Source organism: Lepidochelys olivacea (genome assembly GCF_965140295.1).
Source record: "Lepidochelys olivacea isolate rLepOli2 genome assembly, chromosome: 16".
Lineage (NCBI taxonomy): Eukaryota > Metazoa > Chordata > Testudines > Cheloniidae > Lepidochelys > Lepidochelys olivacea.
In genome coordinates this window covers 27,431,094-27,453,880 of record NC_140426.1, presented here as the reverse complement: position 1 = coordinate 27,453,880, position 22,787 = coordinate 27,431,094, and the positions used below count along the sequence as shown (strand labels likewise).

Genomic DNA, 22,787 nt, shown 5'->3' with positions numbered 1-22,787 from the left:
CAATTTGAAACAAAATCAACACTTGTCTTGAAACTTTGTCATGTCAAAAAATAATAAAATATCAGGCAGGCACAATGTTTGTGATTTCAGAAATTTGTAATATTAATATAAAAGGAGGACTTGTGGCACCTTAGAGACTAACCAATTTATCTGGTCAGTCTCTAAGGTGCCACAAGTCCTCCTTTTCTTTTTGCGAATACAGACTAACACGGCTGCTACTCTGAAACCTAATATTAATATGTAAGTATATCATCTGAGTTATCTGAGAAATTATTCACACTCTCTGTGTCATTTGTTTTCCCTATTTTCACATTTAATGTCTCAATATCAAGAAATTCTCATTACTGATATAGACAAATACACATGTAGGAATTCCTGCCATTTGATGTGAGATTCTGGCAGTTCACTTCTTTTTGATCCTTCAGGGGTACAATCATGAATAAGTTAAAGAAGCAGTAAAATCCGACTCTTCCAAAAGGTAGAAGTGCTTTTCTCTTCCCAATTAGCTGCCGGACACAGCAGTTTGTTTACTGGGTGTGGTGAAAGGCCTGTTCAGCAATGTTGCTAATTTTCTTTTAGCAATGAAAGAAGCTTTTAGACGTGCGTGCTCATATTTCTTGGACAGGTATGATGCTTCCTTAGCAGTGATACAACCCCTTGGGATGCAGCATTCAGGATGCAGGTTTCCTGACATACTGGCACCTAGCAGGTTGCCATAGTGACAGACATAAGAAACAGTACTCCAGACATTTTGCTTTATAATAGTTAAAATGCATTTTGAGAATGATCATATTTCAGATGGCTCCCTCTGTTTTATATGGGGATAAGCAGAATTACTGGTTTTTGCCAATAAGAATTAATGCTTCTTGGCTTTGCCCACCCTCATTGACTCAGAAGTGTTTTGCATCAGAATATTTGTCTCCATTTTGTAAACAAAATAAGCCAGTGTTTCTCTCTCTCTCTCTGTTGGTATAACCCGTGCAACATTGCCTTGATGTTTTTAAACATTCAGAGGGAGAAGTGATAAGTCCCGGCCGCCTATGATGTTCTGTATCTAGAGCACTGTAACTCAGAATCCACTGGTCGTCTACACGGGGTTGTACAAGAGAGACCGAGATGTGGGGAGATTTCAGAAGCATTCCTGGCCTTGGTGAGATACCTACCAACAAATCAGTCAAATAACAAGTGTTTTGCAAGCAGCACAGCTGCCTCGCCGGGCCTTTGCTGAGCAAGTTGCAAGGTGCCCCCCTCCTGATTGAAGTTGAAAAGCTCAAAAACGTTCCTCTCTGCCCCCAGGGCCGAATCTGACCCCAGCTGGACGAGAGCCCGGGGCCGCCACACCCGTCTCCGCGCTGATTACACCTCCCGGCACTGTTCGCCTCGTCACCGGGCTGGCAGGGTGAGTGGAGTGAGGCGTTTGAGCGCAGTTAGCAACAGGTGCTGGGTGCCCGGTGGGGGTCAGAGCTTCCCCAGCCTGCAGGCTCCCAGCCTGGGCCGCTGCGCTGGGGCACGAGGCGTTAGAAAAGAGCCAGCCAGGGGCTCCGGCTCGCCCGCGCTGGGGCAGCTCGGAGCCCCAGCCCCGCTGTTCGGCGGCGCCCAGCCCGGGTCCGCCCAGCGGCGGAGCGACCCCGCCCCAGAGGTGGCTGCATCGCAGCCCGCGGGCCGGGCTGGTTCCGGGCACAAGGCGGGGACACGGTGCAGGGCCGCAGACGGGCTCCGGGCTGCCTCCTGCGGCAGCGGCCGGATCAACCCACACAGCCCCCGTCCCCCCAGGTTCCCAGGGTGTTTTAGGGCTGGATTCTCCCCCGCACCCCGGGCAGCGGCTCGCAGACAGGCACGGCAGCTTCCCTGCCCGCGGGAGCTGGGCGGAACTGGGGGGCCCGGGAGCTGGGTCTGCTCCGGCTGCCACAGCGCAGCTCCCCGCGGGCTCCCGGCCTGGCTTGCCCAGGGCCCTGCCCGTGGCAGGAGGGTGGATTTCCTGCCTTTCTGCCAGGGCTGCGCATCCCTTGCGGCGAGCTCTCTCCCCGGGCCCTGGCACAGGCCGGGTGCAGCGGCTGTTCCCGGGAGACGCTCAGTTCCACTGCGCTGCAGCGATCACAGCCGGTTTGGCTCCGCTACGGTGGATCCAGTGGTACTTCCTATTTGTGTAAGGTATTATATTTGCTGTCATTATTCAAAATGAAACTCTGCCTGCTAGCTAGCTAGCTAGCTAGGATTCCGTTTGACTGTTTCCTCTAACTAGGAACCGATGGAGTTTCACAGGTCCTCGCACAACACCAGAGAAAGATAAGTGCTGCCCTTGGGCATGAGCCCCAAAGGGATTCTCAGAGGTTTGTCCCCTAGATTGACAGCAGCTCTAGAGAAAGTCAGAGCCAAATCTTAGATGTGGATCCACATTTCATGGGCCCGACTCTGATGACCTCCTGCAGGTGGCTGTAAATCAGGAGCAGCCCTAGTGAAGTGAACTGGTGCAAGGTGACTGGATACAGGCCTTGTGTCTCAATGATGTGTTGCAGTACAAACCCCGATTCAGACTCCAGGGTTTTCATTCAGGCCCATCTCTGCCTTAATTTATTTCCTGCTTTCTAAGTAGGGCAGTGCTGGACTGAGACACCAGTTAGCTAAACTCCAGGGGTTGCAGTGTTAAGGAATCTTTTCCTTTCGTAATTCAATAGTATGGATTATGTTGAATTTCCGAAGTCAAGAGAGTCTTAAAAATAAGTTTGTTTTTTTTTAAAAGGTAGAGGTAATTCTTCGTATTAAAAGGGGGAAAGCCCCTGCGGCAACCATTGAGGATACAGATGGTCTGTGTTCAAGTTCTCAGAAAGTAATGGGATTTGTCTGGCGCACACATCACTGCTCTGCATTTCACATATAAAAATGCCTTCGTAAATTCCTCTGAAACAGTTTCTGACCCAGCTCTGGAGAGGAGCTGTATTCTTTCTGTGGAACTGCACTGGCTGCAGTTTTACTTCCTTTCCAGTTGGAAAGCCAGACTTTCCATACTTTATAAGGATTTATTTTAATCAGTTAATCAAAATGTCATTATTTAAGAGAGTCCATTCTCCCCCTTCCTCGCAATGGAGAGTGCTTGGGGTAATTACAGCTTTCCCCTATCCTTAGAACAGGAAATAATATGTTAATTGCAGTGTGGTATCTTGATAAATGGTGACTTTTCACGTTGTGGAAGTTCAGGACGTTGTGTCCGTTTATGGATGAGGAACGTGAAGCACTGAGAGAGGCGATGACTTGGCTAAGGTGACAGAATGAGTCAGCATAAAAGTCTCCCGTTCGTATCACTAGGCCAAACAATTTCTTACAGCGACAAATGGAACCCAGGAGTTCTGCTGCCAAGTACACAGCTTGAGCCCTGTAGATAGTGCCACTCAAAAACAAGGAAAGCAAGAAATAGTATTAAGCAAAGATTAAATTACTCTGATTTTTGGTGATAAGCCAGTGACACATCAAATCTATGTGAAGCACTCATCATGTGGGTGAATTGTTTCCTAAAATGAAAATAAAAATGGTTTCCTCGTGGCCATTTCCTATACTTTGCCACTGGGAGGAATGAGCAAAACACAAGAGTCCCTTCTGGCCTGACTGAGAGCTCTATAAACACATGGTAGGGCAGGTGTCACCTACACTGGGGGGCTCCCTAATCAGTCTGATTCCAGATGCTGCCAACCAGGGGCTAGATGCTGCTGCAGTGGACTTAATCAGATCTAGGGTTTGCCCTCTGGCAGATGGACTTGTGGAGTGTGTTCCCAGCATACCACAGCTGAGAGCCTAACCAGAGCCCTGGTGATCCCAAGGCAGCAAGAGGGATTTTCCCCCTTGACAGAACCAGGGGGAGCCTATATGTGCTTGTCCCAGTTGGAAGTCTTACATCAATATTAGTTACTGCTGATAGTGCTCGTGTGAATCCCTTCTAGAGTGTTGTATTCCTCTACACCAGTGATTCTCAACCAGGGGTATGCGTACCCCTGGGGGTACACAGAGGTCTTCCAGAGGGTACATCAACTCCCCTAGCTATTTGCCTAGTTTTACAACAGGCTACATAAAAAGCACTAGTGAAGTAAGTACAGACTAAAATTTCATACAGACAATAGGCTTGTTTATACTGCTCTAGATACTATACACTGAAATGTAAGTACAATATTTTATATTCCAGTCAATTTATTTTATAATTACATGGTGAAAATGAGAACGTAAGCAATGTTTCAGTAATAGCGGTGACACTTTTGTATGTCTGATTTTGTAAACAAGTTTTTAAGTGAGGTGTGACTTTGGGGTACACAAGACAAATCAGAGCCCTGAAAGGGGTACGTACAGTAGTCTGGAAAGGTTGAGAGGCACTGCTCTACACTCTTGCCTCCAGACCTGCTTGGGAAAAGCTTAAATCCATGGGCAGGTTGGACTCAGACCTGAGCATCAGGTAAGCTGAGAACTTTTGATATTTCTCCCTGCACACTCGCACCTGAATTGCGGGTAAGAAAAGAGCAAGTGTCCTCTCTGCCTGCTGGTTTGAGAGAATCACTGACACGTCTTCCGGGATGTGAGCAGGGGACCTGGTCAGGCTGCAGAAAGTGCTGGGAACATCTTCACAAGGTGCTCCCAATGGCCTGTTTGGTGCACAGGATGAATGGGGCTCACTGAATGGGTGACTAGTCAGTATTATTCTCATTCAGCATATAACTCCAATAATTATTTTCTGTGCAACAGCCAAACCCTGCACTGAATATAGAATGATTAATTTCCTCATGGGTTTTTTCTATGATGTTTTCATTGTATTTACATGATTTAAAAACATGAATTAATTTGTCTTCATAGCACTCTGGTGAAGTTAGGTGTAGAGTTGGTTGGAAAAACATTGATGGAATCATTTATCAAAATGGAAATGCTTAATGAAATCTGGTCAATTTCACTGAAATTTCAGATCAGAGCACAATTGTGTGTGGGGGGGGGGGAGTTCCAAAAATGTCAAAACATAATTTTCAGCATTTTTGGAATGAATAATTTTGATTTTTTATTTTGAAATTACTTTTAGTTACATCATTTTAAAATTGTGCATTATGTATATTATAAAAGAAAAAAGTCACAATTGAAACAGAACATTCTGATCACTCCAAAATGAATGTTTTCCCCCTGAATTTTCTTTCCTGGAGAATTTCAAAGTTGTGGGTTTTGTTCAAATAAGAACAAAGCCAGATTTCAAAATCTCCAAAACCATCACAAAGCAGAATGCCCATTGCCTGCTCAGCTCTAGGGGGTATTACAACCCCCATTTTACACACTGGGAACTTCAACTAATCTGGGTGCCCCATTTGAGAAGCCTAGGGCCTAATTGTTCAGAGCACTTAACATATTATTGCAGAGCACTCGCTCTGCTATAGTTAAGATTGAGCATCGCTTTCTGTTTAAATAGCACTATATTTGTTCAGAGCAGAGTTCCCATTGACTGAGAATGCTCAGCCCTTCTGCAAATCAGTCCCCAGGTGCCTTAAATTGGGTATCCCGAAAATGAACACTCAGTGGCCACCTGTGAAAGTTTTGGTTTACATGACTTGCCAAATGTAACACAAGAACTCTGTGGCACAGGCAGGGAGAAAGTCCAGTTTACCAGGGAAGCATTCATCTGTCGAAATCATGGAAACCTTTCTCCTCCTGAAATTCTCTGCCTTATTCACTGCACACTTTCCAACTTCTGCAGCAAATGAGGCTGGGGTCCTACAGACTACAGCCTCCTTCAGTACACAGCTTGATTTGTCTCCAGAGCACTAGCCATTCTGTGCACTGAATGAGGCAGGGATCCTGTGGAAAAGTGTGTGATCATGCAACTAAAGATTATATCATAATGCATATGCTTCCTGGAAGGTGCCATCCATAGATGCTCATCACAACCTGCATGAATAGCTTCTACTCAGCCTGAGCTGAGAGCAGATGAACAAGGCGTCAGCCTCCCTTTTCAATCTGTTTTATACACATTTAAAATAAGAAAGGTGCCCACACTGATGGACATGTTTTAGCAGTGTCAGGCCAAAGACTGAATGTCCCTTTCACCCCTGTGAATGACCCCTCCAATTTCAGTTCTGGTGAAGAGCCAGAGGTCCTAGCGCCCCAACTGATGGCAGGACCGAAAGATCCCAGCAAAGAGGAGACACAGGGAGCTTTTGATGATCCTAAAGTCATAGGATATCAGGGTTGGAAGGGACTTCAGGAGGTCATCTAGTCCAACCCCCTGCTCAAAGCAGGACCAATCCCCAGTATTTTGCCCCAGATCCCTAAATGGCCCCCTCAAGGATTGAACTTGCAACCTTGGGTTTAGCAGGCCAATGCTCAAACCACTGAGCTGTCCCTCCGCCCCCCTGAGCATCACTTTCCATCAACAACAACTCCATCTTGTTGAGACTGCTGGCTCTGTAGCTGCTTCTGCACTCAGGTGTGGTTTGCAAAATTCTGCAGTGGAATCCGTCTGCCTATTTGTCACTTGCTGCACTGTATCCAGTTCAGAACTGCTCTTTTCAGCTCTGGTTATAAGTACTCTATCTAGTCATTTTCATTCCATCCCAACACAGGGAAATAAACTCTTAGGCATACCCCTGTAGCTAGCTAAATGTGAAACGAGATCTGATGGAGATTACTAGAAATATTTCACGTTGCCAGGTGTTGTAAAGCATGAGGAGAGCCTTGTGAGTTAGTTTCCCTGTGAGTTGAACAGAATTTTTCATTTTGATTCAAATTTAAATTTTTGTTTTTATTTGGGTTTCAAAAACTGAAACATTTTGGTTTTAGATTTTTCAATTTTTATGTATTCCCACCTTCTCTCTGTATTTTTTTCTCTTTCTCCGTTTTTATTTTCAATGGAGCAAGGTAAAAAACCGAGAGAAAGTTGGAAAAACCCATTTTCTCTCACTTTTACAAACTTCTTTCCCGACCTTTCTTCCTGTTCCCTCTGCTTCTCTGCATCCCAATCAGGCTGCTTCTTCCTCCTCCTCACTGCCTGGTGGTACACTGAGCGTATCAAGCAGAGTCTCCCAGCTCTCAGCCCTGGAGCCTGGCCACAGAGCATCTTCTGACATCTAAGAGAAGCAATTCCAGGGAAAGTCATGCTCAGCCCCAGGATGGAAAATGCTCAGTGAGTTCTGTGGTGGGGAAGCTTACACAGTGTCCTTGGCATAGAGCTCTGTGGAGATGGAGGAAAGACCAGTCTCTGACACCTCCTGCAAAATGGCATGTCTCTGCTCTAAAGCATGGAGCCACTTCAGCTTTAATGGTAGTAAAAAAATTGTACCATGGGAAAACAAGCTTAACACCCTTTCTGGAAAAGGCTGGAACTTTTTTTGCTGAAATTAAAAAAAAAAAAATTCATCCTGAGGTAGACACTCAGTATTTCAGTCTGGACATTTAAAGTTTGGCAAAGGTAAAACCAACCGAAAAGAGGGTCTTACAATGGAAAGTGTTAGGCAACCTTAATAATAGGCAATGTTATCAGCTCTGCCTGAAATAAAGCAGGGTTTAAAATGGATGCCGTGAACCAAATTCAGTCCTGGCGTAAAATAGGCATAACTTTGCTGAAGTCTGTGGGATTGTACCCTTGCAGGCTGTGAAATATAGGTTGCTATCAAAGGTGGGTTAGGAAGATAATGGGTAAAGTGAGTCCTAATGCTTTAAAGCTCATACTCGTACTGGGTCCCAGCATTTCTCGGTGCTGATAGGAAGTGCTGGTAGGGAACACAGACTTCATTTTCATGCCTTACAACATACTCGAGGCATGTGGGTGGCTCGTCAAATCACACACCTTGGCCAAATACACACACACACACTATTTTCCTCTCTCACTGATCCGTGTGCTTGCAGTTTGCTATTTAATTTGCTTTGGTGCTGAGAGGAGACAAGGGAGCTACTTGTTACACGGATTAAAGGGATCTCTTCTCCACACCTTATGAGTCACAGAAATCGTGTCAGGCCAACCACGTGTCAAGTTTAGAGAAGCAGCAGATCAGTATGCAGCTCCCTTTCTGCTTTCTTGAGGGCAGGAGGTTCGCAGCGATTAGCCTATCCAAGGGCAGCCACAGGTGATCCAGTCAAATCTACTAAGGTAGAACTCAAGGGAGCTGGCCATGTATGCAAATAGAATAATTCTTCCTTGGCTTAGTGGAAAGAATCCTGCTGAGACTTGTATCTCCCAAGCAGGACAATTGGGCTTTCAGGTCTAAATAGGTTTCAGGTCTAAATAGTTTTCTTTAATACTAGCTTTAGGCAATGATCCCCTATATGATAGCGAATAGCATTGACATAGGACACTAGGGAGGCTGCAGAAACTACTGCAATACAGATCGCAACAGCAATTCCTAAGCAGGGCAGGACACTGAAGAAAAGTAAAGTGGGATGAACTGGTGCAGACAGATGAACCTTTGCCCATCCCCCAATCTGAGTGCACCCGAGGCCTGCCCCTCAAACCAAACCACAGCTGAACTTGCGGTCTAAAAATGTTTGAGTGACTTTGTTGTTGCTTTAACTTCTACTTGAAAGTAGTAGGTGACCTGAGAGCCCTGCAGAGAAAGGTCTAAAGGGGTATGAAGTGGGGCTTTGTTACTTCATCCTCTTCCAGATTCACTGTGAATGTGAGCATCCAAGTGATGGGCTTGGTGGACTCCTGGATTCCAGTCTCTAGTAATGGGGATACAATGACTGTGTTTCAGGGATATGCATTTTGCCACCTCCTGTACTCTAACAAGAGCTGAGCTCTACACAGTAATTCAGGTTCCATCTCGGCATGCTGCTGTAGGGCGAGGTGTGTGAGGGCAGAGCTATGGCGAGCTCCTGATAACTGGAGTCAGAGAGTTAATTCCATGCTGGAAAAACTCCCCTTTGTGTGTCTCTCTTACTGAAATTACGCCTTAGCTCTGCAATTGGTGGAATGATCTAGATGGCCATTTTCACTTCTAACTCCTATGAGTCTATCTGCATCTTACTGTGGGAGCTTAACTGAGCCCTCAGCATGGAAATCACTACCTTGGAGCATCATCCCTAAGAATGACACCATGAACCAATGGACTAGCTTAATATTTTCATTCTCTGTATTTCAGCTACAATGGCAAGTGGCTTAAATATTTGGAACATTTCTCCTTGGATTGTTTTATAAGGATTGCAACGTCCCATCCGTTTCCATTGTAATTTGAAAATAACCAACACAGAATTCACAGTGATGTTTATTGGGGTCGAAGTGTAATTGGTGTGTGTCCTGAACCAACTCTTTATGAAAGTCTTTATGAAAACAGTGAGTTTCAGTGAGTACAGTTGGAAAATGTGTTTTATTGTCTGCAAAAAAAATTCAAAGAATACTCCTTTTTGTTTTTGTCTAAATTTTGTGGGGATCTTTTTTCTGGCTTTGGTTGAAAACCCAACATTTTTAATTTTTTGGTTAAATTTCAACAAAAACTGAAGTTTCTTGTGAAAAATTTCCATTCAGGTAAAAAGGTATTTTTGACATAAAAATGGTTGGCCAGTTCTAATGGAAAGCATTGTCCCAGTAAGTTGATTTGGCAACATCAGCTAGATGGTCCCACCAGTTTTTCCTTTCTTGCTTTCTGTAGTGTTTGTGTTTTTAAAAGAAACGTTTTCTGCTGCAATTTCATTGACAAGCGTGCTGGGTTATCTGTTTAGTTTTCTTGAGCAAAATCTCACACTTTGAATGAATTTTGGTTGAACCCCCATTGAAAAAGGTCAGACCCTTGTGCATCCAATTTATTCTGGTGACAAGTGGCTCACTGTCTGTCTTCATTGAACTGATAAAGGACGGGATGCAGTGTGGAAATGCTTACCCTGAAATCAAAATCAATAGATGGCTCCTTGCTTCCTGTAACCTTTAGAGAGACAATTACTTCTTCCCATTTCTGTGTTTAAAAACATATTGTTGACACATTGTTGACACATTGAAACTTCTTTTTTCTGCCTAAATATTAAGTTGGCTGAGAGTCACAAACGTGATTGTTTTAGCAATGATTCTGATTGCACGGAACTACCAGTGACATGGTAGCCTAAACATGTATAATTACGGCAAACAATAGAGTTTTGGTGAAACAGCAGCTATTACTGTGATGTAACCTGTTTCTCAACATGGTGTTGTAAGTGTGATTCCCACTTGCAGAATTAAGTATGAATAAAGGGCAGCATGTTATTTCAAAAGGTGTTCAAGAACAGAGAAGGCAGCATACTGAAAACTAGGATCCAACAAATCTGGGATCCAACAAAGGCTCTAGGGTGGCATAGGGGAACTGACTGGCTCTAGAGATTAACAATGGACCATAGAAACTTTTCTCTGAAAGCCACTCATTCTCATCAAGCCTCATTGTTGGGCAGCTGGTCCTTCTGTGTCTCTCACATGTACACACACTAATTCAAAGGAGTACTTGTGGCACCTTAGAGACTAACCAATTTATTAGAGCATAAGCTTTCGTGAGCTACAGCTCACTTCATCAGATGCATATCGTGGAAACTGCAGCAGACTTTATATATACAGAGAGAATATGAACCAATACCTCCTCCCACCCCACTGTCCTGCTGGTAATAGCTTATCTAAAGTGATCATCAGGTGGGCCATTTCCAGCACAAATCCAGGTTTTCTCACCCTCCACCCCCCCACACAAATTCACTCTCCTGCTGGTGATAGCCCATCCAAAGTGACAACTCTTTACACAATGTGCATGACAATCAAGTTGGGCTATTTCCTGCACAAATCCAGGTTTTCTCACATCCCCCCCACCCCCATACACACACAAACTCACTCTCCTGCTGGTAATAGCTCATCCAAACTGACCACTCTTTTCAACTTGAAAAGAGTTGTCACTTTGGATGGGCTATCACCAGCAGGAGAGTGAATTTGTGTGGGGGGGTGGAGGGTGAGAAAACCTGGATTTGTGCTGGAAATGGCCCACCTGATGATCACTTTAGATAAGCTATTACCAGCAGGACAGTGGGGTGGGAGGAGGTATTGGTTCATATTCTCTGTGTGTATATAAAGTCTGCTGCAGTTTCCACGATATGCATCTGATGAAGTGAGCTGTAGCTCACGAAAGCTTATGCTCTAATAAATTGGTTAGTCTCTAAGGTGCCACAAGTACTCCTTTTCTTTTTGCGAATACAGACTAACACGGCTGTTACTCTGAAACCTGACACACTAATTCAGGAGTGCGGAGCGGGTGCATGTTGCAGTGGGATGGAAAAGTCAGCATTTGCGTGAGATAAAAGAAATAAAGTTGGAAGCCTTTGGACTTCACTAAAGGAGAAATAGATTATTTACAGAGCAGGGTGATACTGCATAAGGGGATGTATGAGAGAGAGGGAGGGAGTCTTAGGAAGCAATTTCCCTGGCAACAATAACCATGTGAGTTGCTCACAGAACAAGTCTGGTTCCTTTCAGTTCTCACACCAACATTCCCTGAGACCCAGGTGGTGTGGCAATATTCCTAAAGCCTGGCACTGGGGCCGGGGACCCTGAACACGTTACGCCCCACTGCAGGGCATTAGTTCTTCTTGCTCCGCTCATGAAGTGGGATTTTATGATCCTTCCAAACTTCATTTAAGAGGCTGAACAAATCTGTAACCAGACACACAGGGCCCAGTAGTGCCTTTAAGGAACAGCCCTGCTTTGGGAGCCATGGGAGTCTCATGCTTGAAATCTCGAGGAGCTCTGGGGTGTGCAGGAAGAGTATGGCTTCTGCAGCATCTTCTTCCTCTGCACGTAACCAGCTGCACTGTCCAGTCCAAAGTGGAGCCAGAGCCAGGGCCAGGACCATGGTTTATTAGAGCTCCAAGTCCACCTTCCACTACATGTAGCACTAGTCTTGTGCGTTCTTTGTACTTAGAGGAGCTCTTCTCTACCGTGCCATGCAGTGGCATGTAAATCAAGAATTGGGATCTTTAGCCACCTATGAGTTCACAAAAGTTCTTTCTAAATTGACAATATTCTGCATGGACAACTGTGAGACTCTTACCGTACAAGAGATCTTAGTATATCAGATTATGTCCAACTTTAATGACATCTTTCAGTTTTCCAGGCCAGGAAGCCAAACAGAAGGTAAGGAGGCAGCTGATGTTCTCCTGTCACCTATGGCATTTGCAATACGATGGGTGATTGTTCCAGGCTGTGAATGTTTCCTGCTTCACCTGGTACTTTATGCACCATTTGAAAATAGAAATGTCCTATGAATGTGTTTCCAAAGCAGAAATCACTCGTCGTCATACTTGTGATGCAAAAACACCTAAGGGGAAATGATATAATCACCAACTGAAAGAGAGGACCATTTACTCTGTAAAATATTATCCCCATTTTAAAAGCCTTAGACCAATAAGACAAACTTCCTTAGACTGGAGAGGATGCAGCAACCTTCATCTAATTTAAATTCAGTCAGCAGAAAATACACTTAGTGTTAATAGTCTGAGAATTCTAAAGCCAGCATCTCATGCTCTTGCAGTATAACACTGAGGGGAAGAGGGAGGGGGAGCTGGAAAGTTTTGTCTGCATGCAGCTGCCAGTCATATGTACAGACCGTGACGTTCACATCCAATCGTGAGGCAGTATAATATGGGTAGTGATCACTTGTTGCAAATGTTTCTGTCCCACCTAGTGCTGTATGTATCTAGTATAGGCTCTGATCCTGCAATCATATCTGCCCAGGGCCCAAAGGGAATAGTGGCCAAATGATGTTATGTGTACAGTTCTGAGATTCACCTAGAACTCTGCTTGTGTTGACTTGGCATTTACTTGTGAATGGAAATCATTTTACATGTCTATGATTGTGTTATAGAGAGTTGACCAGGGTAATTATGAATTCCACTGCAAAGTAAAAACATGACCTACAATGTACACAAAATAAATAGTCATTTCAGAATGTTTCAGTTTTTGAACCATGAGTCCTTACTATGGAGAGATCTGGGATCCTTGTGTCCTTGTCTCAGCATTAAAGAAAGAGATTTAATTGTCAGTCTTCTTAAACATGCGTTTAATTCCATTCTGTGGGGAATACAGACACTCTTAAATAATTGAGTGGCCAAAAGATTGGTTATTTCTGTTTTCATTGCCCATATTGATTTAAGTGTAGTTAATCCTTTCAAATATCCATGTCACACAGAGCCTGATGGCTCTCTTTAGGGCAATAATGTTCCTCCAGCTAGATTATTTGACATCAAGCATTGTAATGTCACAATAAATCCTTCACATGGGCTGTTCTTTTCAAAGAGAAGTACCAGATGGGGACTTTGCCTTTTACATTAAACTCTCAGTTTTACTAGTCAGAAGTTGGGCTTGTGAATAATTTTCATTAAATTTTCTTCTGTCTCCCATAAAAGAGCTCCACAACCATGACACTAAATAATCACAAGCCCAATTAAATGGGCACATGGAAATAAAATAAAACAAGGTGTTCCCCGTATTGCAAATTAAATGCGGCTGTGTGTAGAGTAATCTCACCCGTGTATGATTCGCTACAGAGCTTCCTTTGTGAACTTCACAGGCAGAAGTGGGGCTCCCTGGCACCTGTAACAAGCGGGGGCAACTTTTCTTCATTCCCTTCTCTGTCTATGTCTCTCCGTCTCGCTTGAGTTATATCCAGTGCAGGGCCATTGCAATCCTGGTTAGCACTGGCCAGCTGTCTGACGGGCCCAAATAAACACTGTTACATGTAGAAGTTTTGCTCATAAGAACATAAGAATGGCCATAGGGTCAGACCAAAGGCCAATCTAGCCCAGTATCCTGTCTTCCGACAGTGGCCAATGCCAGGTGCCCCAGAGGAAATGAACAGAACAGGGAATTGTCAAGTGATCCATCCCCTGTCGCCCATTCCCAGCTTCTGGCAAACAGAGGCTCAGGACACCATCCCTGCTAATAGCCATTGATGGACCTGTCCTCCATGAATTTATCTATTTCTTTTTCTAACCTTATTATAGTCTTGGTCTTCACAACATCCTCTGGCAAAGAGTTCCACAGGTTGACTGTGCGTTGTGTGAAAAAATACTTCCTTTTCTTTGTTTTAAACCTGCTGCCTATTAATTTCATTTGGTGACCTCTAGTTCTTTTGTTACAAAAAGGACTAAATACCACTTCCTTATTTACTTCTTCCACACCAGTCATGATTTTATAGATCTCTATCATATCCCCCATTAGTTGTCTCTTTTCCAAGCTGAAAAGTCCCACCCTTATTAATCTTTACTCATATGGCAGCTGTTCCATACCCCTAATCATTTTTGTTGCCCTTTTCTGAACCTTTTCCAATTCCAATATATCTTTTTTGAGATGGGGTAACCACATTTGCATGCAGTATTCAAGATGTGGGTGTACCATGGATTTATATAGAGGCAGTATGATATTTTCTGCCTTACTATCTGTCCCTTTCTTAATGATTCCCAACATTCTGTTTGCTTTTTTGATGGCCACTGTACATTGAGTGGATGCTTTCAGAGAACTATCCACAATGACTCCAAGATCTCTTTCTTGAGTGGTAACAGCTAATTTTGACCCCCATCATTTTATATGTACAGTTGGGATTAAGTTTTCCAGTGTGCGTGACTTTGCATTTATCAAGATTGAATTTCATCTGCCATTTTGTTGCCCAGTCACCCAGTTTTTGAGCTCCTTTTGTAGCTCTTCGCAGTCTGCCTGGGACTTAACTATCTTGAGTAGTTTTGTATCATCTGCAAATTTTTCCACCTCACCGTTTACCCCTTTTTCCAGATCATTTATGAATATGTTGAATCGGACTGGTCCCAGTACAGACCCCTGGGGGACACCACTATTTACCTCTCTCCATTCTGAAAACTGACCATTTATTCCTACCCTTTGTTTCCTATCTTTTAACCAGTTACCGATCCATGAGAGAACCTTCCCTCTTGTCCCATGACTGCCTACTTTGCTTAAGAGCCTTTGATGAGGGACCTTGTCCAACACTTTCTGAAAATCTAGGTAGACTATATCCACTGGATCCCCCTTGTCCACATGCTTGTTGATCCCCTGTGAGGTTATCTGATTAAAATATGACCATGCAGATCATTGTTGCTACCACTGTTATATAATTGCAACAAGTCTTATACAAAGTATGTCAAGTAAGGTGTCTATAGAAAGGTTATGACTGGCTGAATATGATTATGCTGTCTGTATGCATGTATCATTTTTGTATTTGAAGTTATGAGTATTGGCTCTATACAAGTTTTTCAGATAGGTTTGCTCCTGTGATAATGCCCACAAGGTATTTAGCCTGCACATCTTGAAGGGACTATTCAAGGGACTATTCAAGTTAAGTGGCCCATCAAGGGACACTTAACTCACAATGGACCATGGAAGACACCCATCCATGCTTGATGGACTTCCATGTGAACAACTAGAGCATAGGTAATGGCCTTTGCTGTGACTAAGAGAAATCATGCATGGACTTGTGACTCCAAACACCATCTTGTTCTATGTGATTTTCCACTAGCTGAGCTGAGCTGAGGGCTTGGTTTGAAACAATGGATTTCCTTCCACATGGAAGAAGCTATAAAAGGCCCTGGAAATATCTCTATTTTGCTTCTTTCCTGCTCAAATCTCTGGATTTTGGGTCTTGCACTAAGGGGAGCATTCTATCCAAGGGACTGAGGACTTCCAGTGATTTGGAAGCAACCAGACACTTAGCAAGCCAGCAGTTTATTCCATCACTGCTACAAGTCTGAACCAAGAACTTTGCAATTACTGTATGTATTTGATTCCTTTAACCAATTTTAACTCTCACCTTTCTTTCTTTTTATAAATAAACCTTTAGATACTAAAGGATTGGCAACAGCATGATTATAGGGTAAAATCCAAGTTGCATATTGGCCTGGGTGTATGGCTGGTCCTTTGGGATCAGAAGAAATTTTTTGTGGATGAAATTGGTTTTAAACAACCACTCATCTTTAAGTCTAGTGTTTTTGGTGGTGATACAAGGACTGGAATGCCTAAGGAAAGTGCTTTTCTGACTTCTTGTTAGCCAGTGCGGTGAAACAGAAGTTAACTTTTGTTGCTGGTTTGGTATATTTTATGGGAGAATAACCACCAGTTTTGGGGTGTGTCTGCCCTATTTCTCAGCAGTTTGTTTTGAATTTGGTATTCTCAGTTGTGACCCACGAAGGCATGGTGACACCCCCTCAAAGAATTCTAGTAGATTGGTGAGGCATGATCTTCCTTTATAAAAACCATGTTGACTCTTCCCCAACAAATTATGTTCATCTATGTGTCTGACAATTTTGTTTTTTAGTATAGTTTCAATCAGTTTGCCTGGTACTGAAGTCAGGCTTACTGGCCTATAATATTTAAAATTAGCTATCCTCCAGTCATTTGGTACAGAAGCTGATTTAAATGATACGTTACAGATTACAGTTAGCAGTTCTGAAATTTCACATTTGAGTTCCTTCAGAGCTCTTGAGTGAATACCATGTGGTCCTCGTGACTTATTCCTGTTTAGTTTATCAATTTGTTCCAAAACTTCCTCTAATGACACCTTAATCTGGGACAGGTCCTCAGATTTGTCACCTAAAAAGAATGGCTCAGGTTTGGGAATCTCCCTCACATCTTCAGCCATGAAGACCGATGCAAAGAATTAATTTAGTTTCTCCACAGTGGCCTTATTGTCCTTGAGTGCTCATTTAGCATCTCAATTGTCCAGTGGCCCCACTGGTTGTTTAGCAGGCTTCTTGCTTCCGAAGTACTTAAAAAAATTTTTGCTATTACTTTTTGAGTCTTTGGCTAGGTTTTCTTCAAATTATTTTTTTGGCCTTCCTAATTATATTTTTACATTCACTTGGCAAAATTCACGTGCTCAGTTTGGATAATGGTCCCTAGTAATAGAGTAACAATCCATGCTTTTCTATAGTGGCTGCAGGAAGTGGATCAAATGGTCATTTGCATGTTTATTATTTCAAAGAAGATTCGATGGCTGATGGGCATGTGGGTGGGCTCTGAGAACTGGTGGAGATATCAGGGGACAAACCTTCAGAGCCTTGTGCATTTTGGTCCAGTGGCCTATCTGAAACATGCTGGTGATTCCAGGTCCAGTTCCTAGTAGACAAAGGGCCCCAGCAGAAAACTCACCACTATCTTTGACATTCACTGTTTCCCAATCTTATCAGTGGTGCTTGTGATGGAATGGGACCTGCACGCTAGAATACACTGTTATCTCAGTGGGGATCCCCCCTGAGCAGGGCTGGGACTGGGAAGATATTTGTGTCGGAGAGAGTCTGCTCTGCTGTGGCCCAGGCTCTACTGGGTCTGTAGGGAGAAGAGACCAGACTCCAGCCCTTTCTCCCCAGCATAATGTCACCTCCACATAGTGGTTCAGACCTGACTTTTTAGAGAAGAAAGAAAAAGACACAACAATGCAGCGTGTGACTCTACTTCCAAGCACAAGACCCAAGGTTCAGGCTTAACACTAATTCCCTTGTTGCTTTGCATCTGGTGGCGTGGAACTGGGATTCGGGCTTTACTTTTTCTCACCCATTTGGTCTTCCCTTTGCCATCCTCACATCACTGTGCATTTATTTGTTTGTTTGATTTACTAGATTCATTATAGTAATGTGCAGGGGACAGCTGAGAACAGGGCCTCACTGTGCCAGGCACTGCACAAGCATAGGACAAAAGACAGTGCCTGCCCCAGAGAGGTTACAGTCCAATTAGACAAGGTGGACAAAGAGTAGGGAGAGGGAGAGAACATACAAGCAGAGTGAACAATGCGATGGCTGCAAGTGTCATGTTATTTCTGTGATTCCCCCTTTTATTGTTTCAGTGGGGTTATGTTAGGAGGGTGTTAGCTGGATGGAAAGTCAAAGGAAGGGATTAGGCAGGAGGGGTTAGAGACAGTGAGGGAGGTAGAATAGAGGCTGGAGCAAAAAGACAATCAGCACAGGGAGAGAATGTTCAGAGTGAACATGGCAGAATGCAGTTTGACTTTTTTTTACTCCTTTTGATCTCCATAGTTAGCCAATATTTGGGGTTTTCTCGGTTGTGTCTGTTAGGAGAGATGATAATAGAGTCTGGTATTTTTGGATGCAATCCTGTTTATTTACAAAGCATTACAGAAAGTTCTGCTTCCCTGAACATATTGGGGGTTGGACTAGATGACCTTCTGGGGTCCCTTCCAACCCTGATATTCTATGATTCTATGATTCTATTAGGATCAAACAACAGGAAGCAGTTTTCTTGTGCACAATTCCAAGCCTGTCTGTCTAGCTAGCACTCTGCCCAGAAAGCTTGCTCCCTTGTCAGGGCCACACTACTTGTGCTTCTCTTCTTGTCTCCTGGTTTTCTTGCTGCTTTCTCCTGCTTTCTTTTACACAGACACACAACTGCAACCAAATCAATCATAAGCCCTTGAGTTGTCATTCAATCTAGCTCATTCCTGGAGTTTCTTTCCCAAAGATTACCTGGTGGAGGAAGGGAGAATGTCACCTGGGCCCTACTGCCCCCAGAATGTGTGTGGTGTCACCCCCAAGTATTTCTGGGTCTGGCAAGGGATTGGGGGGCAGGCATGACCCCAGTTGGGCTCCATTATATACCCTCCCTTTCAGTGCAGCAGTAGCTTGAGCTGCTATTTGTGTATTTAGTAGTTCAGCTCAGTGCTTTACTAGACATGAAATGAGGATAAGTTTGTGCTCTGGACAGCTTGCAATTTAAAACACTAGATGGAGGCTGTGGGAAGGATTATCTTTAAAATTTCAAGGAATTTTTCATGCTTTCTCCTCGTGGGCACCAGCAGCTTCTCATCTGTACCACATTGTTTTAAATGCTGATTCACAGGCCCTTCCACCTTTCTTTCAGAGTTTTTCTCTTTCATTTGTCTCTGCACTGCAGGCTGCGCTCTTTCTTTCCATGTCTGGGGGCCAGGACTGGAAGAGAGGAGCTCAGCACCTTAGCAGGCAAGGAGCATTGGGACTTTTTTTTGCTTGTAGTATTTTAGCAAGATGCCCTCAGTTGCAGTAGGAAGCAGCAGGGTTTGAACTTAAAGGAATGCAGCCATTTTACATCCTTTGTTCTTGCCACAAACAGAAGGGACATTAGATTATCAGTATTTCATCTCTCTAGATAGCCATGAAGCAGTGGCGTTAACTTTATTTCAAGTACCAATTATTGTAGCAGCCTGACCAAAACCATCTATACAACCTATTCAGTACAGAAAAATGGATTCACTACCTTTCCCTGCCCCAGGATACAGACTAGACATTGCCACCATGTTCACAATGGATTTTATATGTACTGTACCACACATTTAAGCAGTGGATGGGCAGTGCATTTCTGGGGATTATTGTGCGGCTTGTAGCAGTCTGAAGAACAAGGCCAAACAAAGGCTGAGTGACTTTTACCAGTGCAGAAACCACTCTGGATGTGATGCCCGGAGAATCCTGTGATACAAGAGGAATGGCAAGGAAAGGAGGTAGGCATACCTGTGTGCTGACTGGCTTGTTCTCACATTTATACATGCTGCCTCATGTACCCTGCCCATCTCTAGCATTTGGGCCTTCAGGACCATTGGTACTTCAACCACCCCTAAATGGTGCAACCTTCTCTTGATTTCACAGACTCTGTGAAAGTAATGATCCTGCCCAAATAACGGGTGAAGGCACTAGGTACTGAACAAAGGCCCAGAACTGAACCTTGACTTTCTGACCCTGTTGTCACTTTAGGAGAGAATTAACCCTGGATTTGATGTGCATTTCTCTTACCTAATGTACATAGGGTATGTCTACACTACGGAATAAGGTCGAATTTATAGAAGTCGGTTTTTTAGAAATCGGTTTTATATATTCGAGTGTGTGTGTCCCCACAGAAAATGCTCTAAGTGCATTAAGTGCATTAACTCGGCGGAGTGCTTCCACAGTACCGAAGCTAGAGCCGACTTCCGGAGCGTTGCACTGTGGGTGGCTATCCCACAGTTCCCGCAGTCTCCGCTGCCCATTGGAATTCTGGGTTGAGATCCCAATGCCTGATGGGGCTAAAACATTGTCGCGGGTGGTTCTGGGTACATATCATCAGGCCCCCGTTCCCTCCCTCCCTCCGTGAAAGCAAGGGCAGACAATCGTTTTGCGCCTTTTTTCCTGAGTTACCTGTGCAGACGCCATACCACGGCAAGCATGGAGCCCGCTCAGGTAACCGTCACCCTATGTCTCCTGGGTGCTGGCAGATGCGGTATGGCTTTGCTACACAGTAGCAGCAACCCATTGCCTTCTGGCAGCAGACGGTGCAGTATGACTGGTAGCCGTCATCGTCATGTCCGAGGTGCTCCTGGCCACGTCGGCTGGGAGCGCCTGGGCAGACATGGGCGCAGGGACTAAATTTGGAGTGACTTGACCAGGTCATTCTCTTTAGTCCTGCAGTCAGTCCTATTGAACCATCTTATGGTGAGCAGGCAGGCGATACGGATTGCTAGCAGTCGTACTGTACCATCTTCTGCCGGGCAGGCAAGAGATGAGGATGGCTAGCAGTCGTACTGTACCATCTTCTGCCGAGCAGCCATGAGATGTAGATGGCATGCAGTCCTTCTGCACCGTCTGCTGCCAGCCAAAGATGTAAAAGATAGATGGAGTGGATCAAAACAAGAAATAGAGCAGATTTGTTCTGTATTCATTTGCTTCCCCTCCTCCCCCATCTAGGGGACTCATTCTTCTAGGTCACACTGCAGTCACTCACAGAGAAGGTGCAGCGAGGTAAATCTAGCCATGTATCAATCAGAGGCCAGGCTAACCTCCTTGTTCCAATAAGAACAATAACTTAGGTGCACCATTTCTTATTGGAACCCTCCGTGAAGTCCTGCCTGAAATACTCCTTGATGTACAGGCACCCCCTTTGTTGATTTTTAGCTCCCTGAAGCCAACCCTGTAAGCCGTGTCCTCAGTCGCCCCTCCCTGCGTCAGAGCAACGGCAAACAATCGTGCATCTGAGAGTGCTGTCCAGAGCAGTCACAATGGAGAACTCTGATGGGGCTAAAACATTGTCGTGGGTGGTTCTGGGTACATATCGTCAGGCCCCTGTTCCCTCCCTCCCTCCGTGAAAGCAAGGGCAGACAATCGTTTCGCGCCTTTTTTCCTGAGTTACCTGTGCAGACGCCATACCACAGCAAGCATGGAGCCCGCTCACGTAACCGTCACCCTATGTCTCCTGGGTGCTGGCAGACGTGGTATGGCTTTGCTACACAGTAGCAGCAACCCCTTGCCTTGTGGCAGCAGACGGTACAGTACGACTGGTAGCCGTCCTCGTCATGTCCGAGGTGCTCCTGGCCACGTCGGCTGGGAACGCCTCGACAGACATGGGCGCAGGGACTAAATTTGGAGTGACTTGACCAGGTCATTCTCTTTAGTCCTGCAGTCAGTCCTATTGAACCGTCTTATGGTGAGCAGGCAGGCGATACGGATTGCTAGCAGTCGTACTGTACCATCTTCTGCCGGGCAGGCAAGAGATGAGGATGGCTAGCAGTCGTACTGTACCATCTTCTGCCGAGCAGCCATGAGATGTGGATGGCATGCAGTCCTTCTGCACCGTCTGCTGCCAGCCAAAGATGTAAAAGATAGATGGAGTGGATCAAAACAAGAAATAGACCAGATTTGTTTTGTACTCATTTGCCTCCTCCCCTGTCTAGGGGACTCATTCCTCTAGGTCACACTGCAGTCACTCACAGAGAAGGTGCAGCGAGGTAAATCTAGCCATGTATCAATCAGAGGCCAGGCTAACCTCCTTGTTCCAATAAGAACAATAACTTAGGTGCGCCATTTCTTATTGGAACCCTCCGTGAAGTCCTGCCTGAATTACTCCTTGATGTAAAGCCACCCCCTTTGTTGATTTTAGCTCCCTGAAGCCAACCCTGTAAGCCGTGTCGTCAGTCGCCCCTCCCTCCGTCAGAGCAACGGCAGACAATCATTCCGCGCCTTTTTTCTGTGCGGATGCCATACCAAGGCAAGCATGGAGGCCGCTCAGCTCACTTTGGCAATTAGGAGCACATTAAACACCACACGCATTATCCAGCAGTATATGCAGCACCAGAACCTGGGAAAGTGATACCGGGCGAGGAGGCGACGTCAGCGCGGTCACGTGAGTGATCAGGACATGGACACAGATTTCTCTGAAAGCATGGGCCCTGACAATGCATGCATCATGGTGCTAATGGGGCAGGTTCATGCTGTGGAACGCCGATTCTGGGCTCGGGAAACAAGAACAGACTGGTGGGACCGCATAGTGTTGCAGGTCTGGGACGATTCCCAGTGGCTGCGAAACTTTCGCATGCGTAAGGGCACTTTCATGGAACTTTGACTTGCTTTCCCCTGCCCTGAGGCGCATGAATACCAAGATGAGAGCAGTCCTCACAGTTGAGAAGTGAGTGGCAATAGCCCTGTGGAAGCTTGCAACACCAGACAGCTACCGGTCAGTTGGGAATCAATTTGGAGTGGGCAAATCTACTGTGGGGGCTGCTGTGATGCAAGTAGCCCACACAATCAAAGATCTGCTGATATCAAGGGTAGTGACCCTGGGAAATGTGCAGGTCATAGTGGATGGCTTTGCTGCAATGGGATTCCCTAACTGTGGTGGGGCCATAGACGGAACCCATATCCCTATCTTGGCACCGGAGCACCAAGCCGCCGAGTACATAAACCGCAAGGGGTACTTTTCGATAGTGCTGCAAGCTCTGGTGGATCACAAGGGACGTTTCACCAACATCAACATGGGATGGCCGGGAAAGGTGCATGACGCTCGCATCTTCAGGAACTCTGGTCTGTTTCAAAAGCTGCAGGAAGGGACT

At 45.0% G+C, this 22,787-nt stretch overlaps 1 long non-coding RNA gene across 1 annotated transcript in view; it reads left to right on the top strand.

Moving 5' to 3' along the window:
- Window positions 1-1,088: 1,088 nt before the first annotated feature.
- The window catches only part of LOC311532019, a 144,163-nt gene continuing 122,464 nt past the window's right edge, over window positions 1,089-22,787 (top strand). The window contains exons 1-2 of the long non-coding RNA XR_014714322.1: window positions 1,089-1,150; window positions 1,297-1,399. This is a non-coding gene — a long non-coding RNA (uncharacterized lncRNA). The remainder of the gene's footprint in view (window positions 1,151-1,296; window positions 1,400-22,787) is intronic.